This window comes from Desmodus rotundus, chromosome 5 (genome assembly GCF_022682495.2).
Source record: "Desmodus rotundus isolate HL8 chromosome 5, HLdesRot8A.1, whole genome shotgun sequence".
Classification (NCBI taxonomy): Eukaryota; Metazoa; Chordata; class Mammalia; order Chiroptera; family Phyllostomidae; genus Desmodus; species Desmodus rotundus.
Genome location: NC_071391.1, coordinates 85,338,724 through 85,351,309, shown reverse-complemented (window position 1 = coordinate 85,351,309; position 12,586 = coordinate 85,338,724). Strand labels below are relative to the sequence as shown.

Genomic DNA, 12,586 nt, shown 5'->3' with positions numbered 1-12,586 from the left:
ATCATCTTTTTGTAATTTTATTTTTTCAATTACAGTTTACATCCAATATCATTTTGTATTAGTTTTTGTTGTATAGCATAGTGGTTAAACATAGGGAACTGTTCCACACGTGGGAAATGTAGCCCATCTCCCACTTGGAAAAGCCAGTGGGGAGCGAGGTTCGGCGGGCAGGACCCATGCCCACAGACAGGTTCTCCCATGGTGAATCAGGCCTGCATTTACCTAGGCTGCTATGAGACTTGTTTTTGCTAAAACTCCCTCAGCCTGGATTGAGGCAGCAAATGTTTACTGAGTATCTTTAACTTCCTAAAGTCTGTCCTAAACCTCCCAAGTATAGAGTGTAACCAGTTCAACCACTTTCCCCCTTGATCTGCAACATCCTTTTCTTTGAAGTAATTAGCAGCATTCTTTCCTTTGTTGTCTGTAAAAGGTAATCACCTACAGCGAACCTGTGCATAGTAAATGAGGACCATTCTCAATGTAATATGCCCAGAAAAGCAATAAAAGCCTGTCCAGGCAGGGGTCAGGCTCTCTTGGGCTCTCTCTGGCCCTCTCGCCCTCTCTCACTTAGAGAGTGGCCATGCCATCCCCTTTTTCTCCACAGGATTTCTGTAGTCCATGTGAATTTGTCCATTGCTGCCACAACGCACAGATCCCGCGAGCCAGGATCCACATCAGTTAGATAATTATATGCTTTACAAAGTGTTCCCACTGATATTTCAAGTACCTACCCAGCACCATACATAGTTATTACAATATTATTGATTATAGTTCTTACTCTGTACTTTACATTCCCATGATTATTTTGTAACCACCAATCTATACTTCTTAACCCCTTCATCTTTTTTACCCAGTCTCCCAACCCCCTTCCCTCTGGCAATTATCAGTCTGTTCCGTGTATCTGTGAGTCTGTTTCAATTTTGTTTGTTCATTTATTTTGTTCTTTAGATTTTACATATAAGTGAAATTATATGATACAAAATCCATCTTCTGATTGATGACTTTGGATAGCTTAATGCTCACCAAGAGAAAGGGGTTGTACCTGGATACCTCAATTTACTAAAATCTCCCTTACAAAATCCAACAACTTAAATATTTTTGCTTAAATTGTAAAACATTGTCATTAAAACTATTTGTGGAAGATCCAAGATGGTGGAGGACTAAGTGAAAGCTACACTAATCTCTTCCCAAGACCAATCTGGAATTACATCTAAATTGTAGAGAAATCATCTTGAATAACCAACTGGAGAGAAGCCTTGAACAATCATCTTGAACAATAACTGGAGAGAAACCTTACAACCATGGACAGACAGAATAAAAACCTTCTGTACAACGTGAATCGTGGGGAGTGTGGAGGAGACACAAGAGGGCTGGCTGGGCTCTCACAAGAGGCAGCTGAAGTACTGGAGGATTATTTCAGTGGCTGGGGGCTTCCCCCTGAGAAATGTAGGCTCCCCAGTGTACCGCACCAGAGCTGGAAAGGAACCCAGGTAACAACCAGCTGTGAACAGCAGCAGGGGTTCTGTCAGCCAGGGAGAGACAGCTAAAGAAGCAAAGAGCCTTTTAAAAGGCCATACACAAAATTTTGTTTACAGCCACTTACTCTGGGTGCTGGAAAACAGAGGGCAGAATGAGCTAGAGACGCTTGAGGAGAGTCTGGCATTGGTGGCTCTGGGGAGAGAACTGAGGGAAGAGCCACCAGGATGTATGGGATGAATCATTCCACAAACTGCAGAGGCCATCTCTCTCAGGCAGAGCACTCCTCTCTGAAATGGCATCAGCCTGATGGGAAGCAATATCCCTGCCTGCAGGAATTACTTTGCCCCACCCTGTGGTACCTAAGCCTGACTGCTGATTACACCTTGATTATATTAACAACTGGTCAGTTTGATGGCTGATTAGTTTAACATCTGAGGTGAAAAATTCAAAGAAGCCAAAATGAGAAGACAAAGAAATAGACCCAAAGTGAAAGAAGAGAATTTTCCAGAAGAACTAGATGAAATGGAAGTAAGCAATTTATCAGATAGAGTTTAGAGTGCTGATTATAAGGATATTCAACAGCAAGAAAGAAGACATAGAAACTATAAAAAAGAAGCACTCAGAAATAAAGAATGCAAGATGTGAGACAAATAATACACTGGAATGGAAAAAAAGTAGGTTAGATGAAGCAGAGGATAGAATCAGGGTTTTGGAAGAGAGGTAGAAAAACACAATCAGGCAGAGCAGCAAAAAGAAAAAGAAATTGAAAAAAATTAGTAGAGCTTAAGAAATATCTTGGACAACATGAAGCATAAAAATATCCACATCATGGGACTACAAGAAGGAAAAGAGAATGAACAAGGGATTGAGAATCTATTTGAAGAAATAATAACAGAAAACTTCCCTAATCTGGTGGAGGAAAATGTCACACAGGGCCAGGAAGCTCATAGAATAACAAATAAGTTGGATCCAAAGAGGCCTACACTGAGACACATCACAATTAAAAATGGCAAGGCTTAAATGCAAGGAGATAATCCTAACAACCACCAGAGAAAAGCAGGGAATTGACCTACAAGCGAGCACCAATTAGACTCTCATCTGATTACTCATCAGAAACATTTCAGGATGGTGGTGAGATAGGTCAGAGCAGAGTCCTCTTCCCCCTGCAAACGGGTGAAACACCTAACTGATCTACTGAGGAACAAAGCAAACAGCCAACAGTACCCCAGCGTGTATGAAGATAGGAGACCAAAAAGTATAGAGGACACTGAAAAAACAGACAGTAAGGGGATTGCTTCAGGACAAAAAGGTCCCTGTGACTAGTGCAGGGAATAGGGAGACTGTAGCCCCAGGCCCGTGCCTGCCAGGCCTGGTGCAGGACTCCTGGGAGAGAGCTAGGTTATTGGCTCCCTCCCTTGCCAAAAAAGGCTTGAGCAGCACTGAGAGAGACCTGGTTGCTTGAGGTCACAGGGAGGGGAATAAGGCTGAAGTGGTAAACCCGTGGGTGCCAGCTGGGGAGAGTTGAGAGTTGGGACATGTGGGGCCCTGACCCAGACAGTCCCCAGTCTAGCTGGAGAGGTGGGCTGTGTGAGAGGACAGGCCTTTCCTTGTATGGAGTGGCAGGACTGAGCAGGAGGATTTTCTCAAAAAGAAAAAGACACTCGGGGGCACTTTGGGGAATTCTCCTGCAGCAGCAACTCCAGTCTCCTCTCCACCCTGCCACCCAGCACTCCTGCAGGGGTGTGGGGGGTATCGAGCCCAAACCCAAAGCACCCGGTAAAGTGCACACCTAGGAGGACCTCCCGGCACACATCTGAGGCACCAAGCAGAGTGTGCACCATGGAAGGCCCCACGGGTGCACCCATAGCCCTGAGGAGAGTGAGTACGTGAACCTGTGGGTCCAGGGGCTGCTGGAGAGCTGGGCTGGAGGTTAGCCAAGTGCTAGTCAGAACGGTAGGGAGAAGAGCTGGGCTAGGCCCCCTGAGTTGGCTGCAGACAAAAAGACCAGCAAAATGGGCTTAGCCAGTTTGAAGCCATCAGGATGCTTTAAAAAAAAAAAATTATTTATTATTATTTTTTTCTTTTAACACCTTTTCCCTCTCTTTCCTTCTTTTTTGTTCTATTTCCTCTTTCTCTCCCTTTATATCTCTTCTTCCCTCCTCCTTCTTTTTTTTAATTCCAAGTGAGACAATAAAACCTGGAACTGTGAAAAGACCAAAGTTGGACCCAAAGAGGGGACATCCCAACAGCTGAGACAGTGAAACAAATTTCAATTTGCTACTCCAGAGAACTTGCAAGATACTGTATATTTGTATTATTATTTTTCATTATTCTTACATCACTCATTTTATTTGTATTTTTGTATACTTCTTTCTGTTTACTCTTTAATTCACTGGTTAATTTGCATTATTTGACTGGTTTCCCCTTGTTCTCTCTCTCATAGTGTATTGTTAATTAACTGTCTTTCACTTCACTTGTGTTCCATTAGCACACTACCCTAGGACCTATATTCCCTATTCTAGTATTCCATACCACATAAATTCTGTCATATGATTGTTGCTCCATTACTATTGTAAATAATAGCTGTTCCATACATCTGTAAATACTACACAAAACCCCTCCCAGATCTCAGCCCACTTCACTGTTTCCTGAACTTTATTACTGGTGTGGTTAAATCAATTCTCTAATACATTACACCTATTTTCTACCCTTTACTCTCACTTTACCTTATAATCTGACCTCCCACAAGGTCACAGCTCTCTAGATCCAAATCACAATCCTTCCCCCCCACAACAAGAGTCTTATCTTCTTTCTACCCTTTCTAAAATGTGGCTAGGTGGGTGAATTATCACAGTTAACACTATACATATCCAAAGGGTCTCCTATCTCTTCTGTAAGGGCTGGTACTTTAAATATCATATACTACACTCCTGCTATCTTAAACCAATTCACCTTCCCCCTCCAACCTATCACAAAAAAAGAGTAGGTAGAAGCTGTGAACAACAGGTTACCTCCTGGAAGAGGAAACCCACCAACAAAGGAACCACCAATAGATAACAACAGAAGAAGGTGAAGGAGGGAGTAGAAGTCACACTAACTCAACCCAGGACCTATGTGGAAATACAATTAAATAATGGAGAAATTACTAAGAACAACCAACTGAACAAGAGCAAGAGAAAAGCCTCAAACTCTTGTACACATGGAAGAAAATGCTCCAACACAACCTGCCCACACCTGCACAACAGAAAACAAGAGGTGGTGGACAGACTGACCCTCAGATAAACAGCTGGTGGGAAAGACCCACCAAAGAAAGACCCAACAACAACTAAAAACCAAAGACATACACAGAATGAACATAAACCACAGTCCAAGATCAGTACACTCGGGAGATCAAGGAGACTGCACCACTGAATCTCACAGATATTCCAGGTATTCTACCACAGAAGTTTACACCATAAACCCAGGGGGTCAGAGCAGAGCAACTTAAGAAGCAGACACTAACAGGAAGAGTCTCACAATGGGAAGACAAAGACAATCCCCAAATGAAAGGAAAGGAGGAAGTCTCAGAAACAATTCTAAATGAAAAAGAGGCAAGTCAACTATCAGATATTGACTTCCAAGAACTGGTTATAAGGAAACTTAATGAGCTCACAACAATTACCAAAAAATACAGGGAAACTACAGTGAACTCACTGCAAACTATGTCAAGATGAAAAAGAAAATAGAAACTATCAACAAGGGCCAAGAGGAAATAAAGAATACAATTTCTGAACTGAAGAACACAGTAGAAGGGATCAAAAGCAAGCTCAATGAAGCAGAGGATTGGATCAGCGAACTGAAGGACAAGGTAGAAAAGACCACCCAGAAAGAGCAAGAAAAGGAAAAGAGGCACAGTAAGAATTAAGAAGTGTTAAGGGAAATTCAGGACAATATGAAATGTAATAATATCCATATAATAGGGATACCAGGAGGAGAAGAAGAAGAGCAGGAGATAGAAAACCTCTTTGAAAAAGTAATGATGGCAACCCAATTAAAAAATGGGCAAAGGAGTTGAGCAGACACTTCTCCAAGGAAGACATACAGAGGACCCAGAGACATATGAAAAGATGCTCAGCATCACTAGCCATCAGAGAGATGCAAATTAAAACTACATGAGGTACCATCTCACACCAGTCAGAGTGGCCAACATAAACAAATCAACAAACAAATGTTGGAGAGGATGCAGAGAAAAGGGAACCCTAGTACATTGTTGGTGGGAATGCGGACTGGTGAGGCCACTGTGGACAAGAGTATGGAATTTCTTCAGAAAACTAAAAATGGAACTGCCTTTTGACCCAGCAATTTCACTGCTGGGATTATACCCTAAGAGCCCTGAAACAGCAAACCAAAAGAACTTATGCACCCTAATGTTCATAGCAGCACAACTGACAATAGCCAAGTGCTGGAAGCAACCTAAGTGCCCATCAGCAAATGAGTGGATCCAAAAACTATGGTACATGTACATAATGGAATTCTATGCAGCAGAGAGAAAGAAGGAGCTTATACCCTTTGCAACAGCATGGATGGAACTGGAGAGCATTATGTTAAGTGAAATGAGCCGGATGGTGAGGAACAAATAACATATTATCTCACCTTTAACTGGAACATAATCAACAGAAGAAAAAAGCAAACAAAATATAACCAGAGACATTGAAGTTAAGAACAATCTAACAATAGCCAGAGGGGAGGGGTGAAGGTACAGTGCAGAGAGGGGTTTTCAGGATCTACTATAAAGGACACATGGACAAAACCAAAGGGAAGGGTGGAAGCAGGATAGGGAGGTGGGTTTGGCTGGGTTGGGGTAGAGGGGTGGGGATAAAATGCCGATAACTGTAATTGAAGGACAATAAAATAATTTTAAAAAAAGAAAAAAAAGAAACACTTCAGGCCCGTAGGGACTGGTGTGAAATATTCAAAGTGATGAAAGGAAGGACCTACAACCAAGACTACTTTACCAGTATGGCTATCATTTAAAATTGAAAGGGAAATAAGGAGCTTCCTAGTCAAGGAAAAGATAAGGAAGTTTGTTAACACCAAGCCAACACTGCAAAAAAAATAAAATAAAATAAAATAAATTAAAGGGCTTTCTTTAAGAAGAATAACAAGAAAAAGAGAAAGTGGGAAAAACCCAGAGAAAAACAATTTAACAATAAATTGGCACTACACACATATCTATCAATAATTACTGTAAATGTAAATGGCTTAAATGTTCTAACCAAAAGACATAGGGTAGCTGAATGGATAAGAAAACAAGACCCTATGTATGCTGCCTCCAAGAGACCCACCTCAGATTGAAAGATACACACAGACTAAAAGTAAAGGATTAGAAAAATATTTCATGCAAATGGAAAATGAAAAAAACACTGGTGTAGCAGTATTTGTATCTGACAAAATAGACTCTAAAACCAAGCTATAGTAAGAGGACACTACATAAAGAGAACAACCCAACAAGCGGATATGACCCTAGTAAGCATTTACTCACCCAACATAGGAGCACAAAAATATGTAAAGTAAATATTGATGGACACAAAAGGAGAGATGAACAGAAATGCAGTCATAGGTAGTGGTTTTAAAACCCAATTGACTTTAATGGATAGATCATCCAGATAGAAAATCAAGGAGACAGAGGCCTTAAAGGACACACTAGGTCTGATGGATTTAATTCTAATCTTCAGAACATTTCATCCCAAAGCAGCAGAATATACATACTTTTTAAGTACACATGGAACATTTTCTAGGATAGACGAAAGGTTAGGACACAAAACATGTCTCAATAAATTTAAGAAATTGAAATCATGTGAAACATCTTCTCCTACCACAATGCTATGAAACTAGAAATCAATCACAAGAACACTGAAAAACATGCAAAGACACGGAAGCTAAATAACATGTTATTATACAGTTAGTGGGATAACAAGGGGATTAAGAAAGAAATCAAAAGATTCCTTGAAACAAATGAAAACGAGGACAAAACAATCTAAAATCTGTGGGATGCTGGGAAAACAGTCTTAAGAGGGAAATTCATAGCATTACAGGCCTATCTCAAAAAACAAGAAAAAGCTCAAACAATCTAACTTCACACTTGAAGGAACTTGAAAATGAACAACACGTGCTAATGATACCTCAGACAAGGGCCTGATCTCCAAAATATATAAAGAACTCACACCACTCCACTCCAGGAAGACAAACAACCCAATTAAAAAATGGGCAAAGGACTTGAATAGACACTTCTCCAAGGAAGACATACAGAGGGCCCAGAGACATAGAAAAGATGCTCAGCATCACTAGCCATCAGAGAGATGCAAATTAAAACCACAATGAGGTACCATCTCACACCAGTCAGAGTCGCCAACACAAACAAATTAACAAACAAATGTTGGAGAGGATGCGGAGAAAAGGGAACCCTAGTGCACTGTTGGTGGGAATGCAGACTGGTGAGGCCACTGTGGAAAACAATATGGAATTTCCTCAGAAAACTAAAAATGGAACTGCCCTTTGACCCAGCAATTCCACTGCTGGGATTATACCCTAAGAACCCTGAAACACCAGTCCAAAAGAACCTGTGCACCCCAATGTTCATAGCAGCACAATTTACAATAGCCAAGTACTGGAAGCAACCTAAGTGCCCATCAGCGAACGAGTGGATCCAAAAACTATGGTATATTTACACAATGGAATTCTACACAGCAGAGAGAAAGAAGGAGCTTATACCCTTTGCAACAGCATGGATGGAACTGGAGAGCATTATGTTAAGTGAAATAAGCCAGATGGTGAGGGACAAATACCATATGATCTCACCTTTAACTGGAACATAATAAATAGAAAAAAAAGGAAACAAAATATAACCAGAGACACTGGAGTTAAGAACAATCTATCAATGGGCAGGGGGAAGTGGGGAGGGGTCAGTGAGGAGAGGGGATTACAGGAACTACTATAAAGGACACATGGACCAAATTAAGGGGGAGGGTGGAAGTGGAGGGAGGGGTGGCTGGGGTGGGGTGGAGGGATGGGGAGAAAAGGCACACAACTGTAATTGAATAACAATAAAAAATTAAAATTAAAAAAAAAGAAAATGAACCACATGTAAAGCCAAAATGAGTAGAATGAAGGAAATAATAAAGATCAGAGCAAAAATAAATGAAATAGAGTAAAAAAATTATACAAAATATCAATGAATCCACGAGCTGGTTGTATGAAGAAATAAATAAGGTTGACAAACCTTTAACCGGACTCATCAAGAAAAAAATAGAAAGAACATAAAATAAAATCAGCAATTAAAGAGGAGAAATAACAACTGACAACAAAGAAATACAAAGGATTGTAAGAAAATATTATGAACAATTATATGCAGGCAAACCAGTGAACCTGGTTTGGACAAAACCAGGACAAAATGGATAAATTCCTAGAAACATATAATCTTCCAAAAATAAATCAGGAAGAATCAGAGAATCTGAATGGAGAGATTATACCTAGTGTAATTGAGGCAGTAATCAAAAAACTCCCATCAAACAAAAGCCCTGGACCAGATGGCCTCACAGGTGAATTTTACCAAACATTCTGAGAAGAACTAATACTTCTCCTTCTCAAACTATTTCATAAAATTTAAGAAGAGGGAAGTCTCCCAAAATCATTTTACAAGGTCAGCATTATCCATAATTCCAAAAACAGAAAAATACACTACAGAGAAAGAAAATAGAGGCCAATATCCCTGATGAACTTAGATGCTAAAATCCTCAACAAATATTAGCAAACTGAATACAACAATGCATCAAAAATGTAATACACCATGATATACTGGGATTCATTCCTGGAATGCAAGGGTGATAAAACATTTGCAAATCAATAAATGTGATTCACCACATAATAAAACAAAGGATAAAAACTACATGATCATATTAATAGATACAGAAAAACCTTTTCATAAAATCCAGCACCTATTTATAATTAAAAAAAAAAAAACCTCTCAGTAAAGTGGGAATACAGGGAACACACCTAAACATAATATAAGCCATATATGACAAACCAACTGCCAGCATCATACTCAATGGGCAAAAATTACAAGCGTTCCCTTTAAGATCGGGACCAAGAACCTCTCCCTGCATGTTGCCCCAGGCTGGCCTGGCAGTGCTTCCCTCGCTTCTGCCGCCTCCATGAGCACCAGCACCTTCATCCTTTTGCAACGGCACAACTACCCTGGCAGAGGCCAGGTGGAGCCTAGGGACTCCTCAGGCAGTGAGAAGGCATTTGAGCTGGCCACTGGCCTGGTGATAGCTACTTTCACATGCTCAGGAGAAAAGGTGAATTTGGCTGTTAAAAATGCAAAGGCTGCCTTCAAGATATGGAGTAAGAAATCTGGCCGGGACCATGGCTGAATCTTCTTGGAGGCCACCAGGATCATACAGGGCAGAAGGAAGAAATGGTCGCTGTAGAGACGGCCAACAATGGCAAGTCAGTCTTCCAGGCCCACTGGGACATCCACACTCCTGGCAGTGCCTGGAGTATTATGTGGGCCTGGCTTGCTCCATGGCGGGTGAGCATATCCAGCTCCCAGGCGAGTCCTTCGGTTATACCAGACGGGAGCCTCTGGGCATGTGTGTGGTCATAGGGTCCTGTAACCATCCCTTTCAGATCGTCTGCTGGAAGTCGGCCCCGGTCTTGGCTTGTGGAAACGCCATGATCTTTAAGCCGCCACCCTTCATGCCCTTGTCTGTACTGCTGCTGGCTGAGATCTACACCAAGGCCAGGGTGCCCCCCACCCGAGACCTCTTCAACATAGTACAAGGAGGGGCCGCCACTGGCCAGTTCCTGTGTCAGCATAGCGATGTGGCCAAGGTCTCCTTCACTGGAAGTGTGCACACCGGTGCAAAGGTCATGGAGATGTCGGTGAAAGGAATCATGCCCATCACCTTGGAGCTCAGAGTCAAGTCTCCACTGATCATCTTCTCAGACTGCAACCTGGAGAATGCTGTGAAGGGGGTACTGATAGCCAACTTCCTTATGCAGGGCGAAGTTTGTTGTAACGGCACAAAGTGTTTGTGCAAAATGACATTCTGGATAAATTCACAGAGCAAGTGGTAAAATAGACCCAAAGGATAAAAATTGGAGACCCCCTTCTGGAACACACCTGAATGGGCCCCCTCATCAACTGGCCACACCTGGAGCACATCCTTGGGTTTGTTAAACTGGCCAAGGAGCAGGGGGCTAAGGTGTTGTGTGGGGGAGACCTGTACACACCCAAAGATCCCAGATTGAAGGATGGCTATTATATAAAGCCTTGTGTGTTGACTAACTGCAGAGATGACATAATGTGTGTGAAAGAGGAGATCTTCGGCCCAATTATGTCCATCCTGTCATTCGACACCAAGGCTGAAAAGAGCCAACAACACCCCTTTTGGACTGGCCGCCTGTGTCTTCAACAGGGACACCCAGCACATCCACTGAGTGTCCGCCAAACTGCAGGCGGGGTTCTGCTACATCAACAAGTACAACGTCAGCCCCATGGAGCTGCGCTTCAGTGAATATAAGAAGTCAGGGCTCTGTGGAGAGAACAGCCATGTGACCCTTGAGTATTATTCACAACTAAAGACTATGTGTGTGGAGATGGGTGAGGTGGGGTCTGTTTTTTGAAAGCACTGGTGAAGCCTGCGGTCGTATGGGCCAAGGACCTACGAGAGCAGCTGTTGGCCAGAGTGAGGTAGCGCAGAGCACGAGTCCAGCCCAGTGTCTCTCCCTGTGACTCAGTCATCCCTGGCTACTGAAAGTGTGCAGAAGCGCCTTTAGATTCTAATCAAGAGAGTCATGATTTCCCACAATTCAAGTTTCTGTGTGACCCAGAACAGCAGTGATACATTTCTGGGGACAGGCCAGGATTCTGCCTCCTCCCCAGACTCAACCCCCACTTGTGTTCTCTCTCTAGCTTCCTGTAAAGAACTTGCTCCTTTTAGGTGCCTGGTGGACTCAAAATGGAGGACTTCTGGTCATTGACATGCTTTCAACTCTGGCTCCTTATCATTTCACTGTGAAGCTGACAGTTGGGACAGAGAGGGGTTCAGACACTGGATGAGTCCCCCATGTGAACGTTAACTTGCCAGAGAAAGCATTGTTCTCCCCCAGGCTGTGTCTTTGACCTCTAGCTTGCTCTCCTGTGACACAGCAGTTACCTGTTAAATGGACAAGTTATTTCCATGCTACTGCACTGTACTGGAATTAAATAAATCACATGTTAAAAAAAAAAAGATTGGGACCAAAATCAGGATGTCCACTTTCACCTCTCTTATTTAACATAGTACTGGAAGTCCTAGACACAGCAATCAGATAAGAAAAAGAAAAAAAAGGCATCCAAATTGGAAAGGAAGAAGTAAAATTGTATTTATTTGCAGATGGCATGATACTGTACATAGAAAACCCCAAAAATTCCACCAAGAAACTACTAGAACAGATAAATCAATTCAACAAAGTAGCAGGATACAAAATCACTATTCACAAATCAGTTGCATTTTTATATGCCAATAATGAACTAACAGAAAGAGAAATTAAGACAACAACCCCATTCACAATTGCTTCAAGAAGAATAAAATACTTAGGAATAAGCCTAACCAAGGATGTAAAAGACCTATACTCAAAAAATTCTAAGACACTGAAGAAATAAATTGAAGAAGATACAAATAAGTGGAAGTACATACCATATCATAGACAGGAAGAATTAATATCATTAAAATGTCCATACTACCCAAGGCAATCTATAGATTTAACACAATTTCTATCAAGATTTCAATGACATATTTCACTGAACTAGAACAAATATTCAAAAAATTTACATGGAAACACAAAGGCCCCACATAGCAACAGTGATCCTGAGAAAGAAGAGCAAAGTTTCAGGAATCATCCTACCTGATATTAAACTATACTACGAAGCCATACTAATCAAAACAGCCTGGTACTGGCATAAAAACTGACACATAGATCAATGGAACAGAATAGAGAGCCCAGAAATAAACCCACACCTTTATAGTCAATTAATATTTGGCACAGGCTGCAAGTACAAACAATGGGCTAAAGATAGTTTATT

The 12,586-nt window shown here is 41.7% G+C and overlaps 1 pseudogene; it reads left to right on the top strand.

The window, feature by feature from the left end:
• Nucleotides 1-9,668: 9,668 nt before the first annotated feature.
• On the top strand, nt 9,669-11,145 carry LOC112314171 (4-trimethylaminobutyraldehyde dehydrogenase pseudogene; annotated as a pseudogene).
• The last annotated feature ends 1,441 nt before the right edge of the window (nt 11,146-12,586 follow it).